The sequence below is a fragment of the Sinocyclocheilus anshuiensis genome, unplaced genomic scaffold (assembly GCF_001515605.1).
Source record: "Sinocyclocheilus anshuiensis isolate Anshui unplaced genomic scaffold, SAMN03320099.WGS_v1.1 scaffold44, whole genome shotgun sequence".
In the NCBI taxonomy this organism is placed as follows: Eukaryota; Metazoa; Chordata; class Actinopteri; order Cypriniformes; family Cyprinidae; genus Sinocyclocheilus; species Sinocyclocheilus anshuiensis.
This window is the reverse complement of record NW_015555746.1, coordinates 2,675,026-2,675,323: the sequence shown is the minus strand read 5'-3', so window position 1 is coordinate 2,675,323 and position 298 is coordinate 2,675,026. Positions and strand designations below refer to the sequence as shown.

The following is a 298-nucleotide window of genomic DNA, read 5'->3' as shown; positions in this document are numbered from 1 at the left end:
CCCCAGCGACTTAAGACTGGTTTTGTGGTCCAGGGTCACATTTGACGGGTGTTAATGTCAAGCCCTGGTTACCAGTGTACTAGATTAAAAAAGTAAAGCTTGGTAGAAGCAAAATATAGTCTATGTAACTTGTAATGCTTAATGTTTGAAACAACCCAGTAATTTAAACATAGTGCCCTTTGGAAAGTAAAACACTAACTTTCAGAGGTTATTTACAATGATTTAAAAAAAAGAATTCATGAGTTTAAAATACATTAACCTAAGAGGACTACAGTACTGCATATATGCACACTATGCA

At 34.9% G+C, this 298-nt stretch overlaps 1 protein-coding gene across 3 annotated transcripts in view; it reads left to right on the top strand.

Annotated features, from left to right (window-relative positions):
- Nucleotides 1-298, top strand: part of LOC107673530 (sodium/hydrogen exchanger 7-like) — a 50,851-nt gene that overhangs the window by 38,191 nt on the left and 12,362 nt on the right. The gene's annotated exons all lie outside the window — the stretch shown is intronic.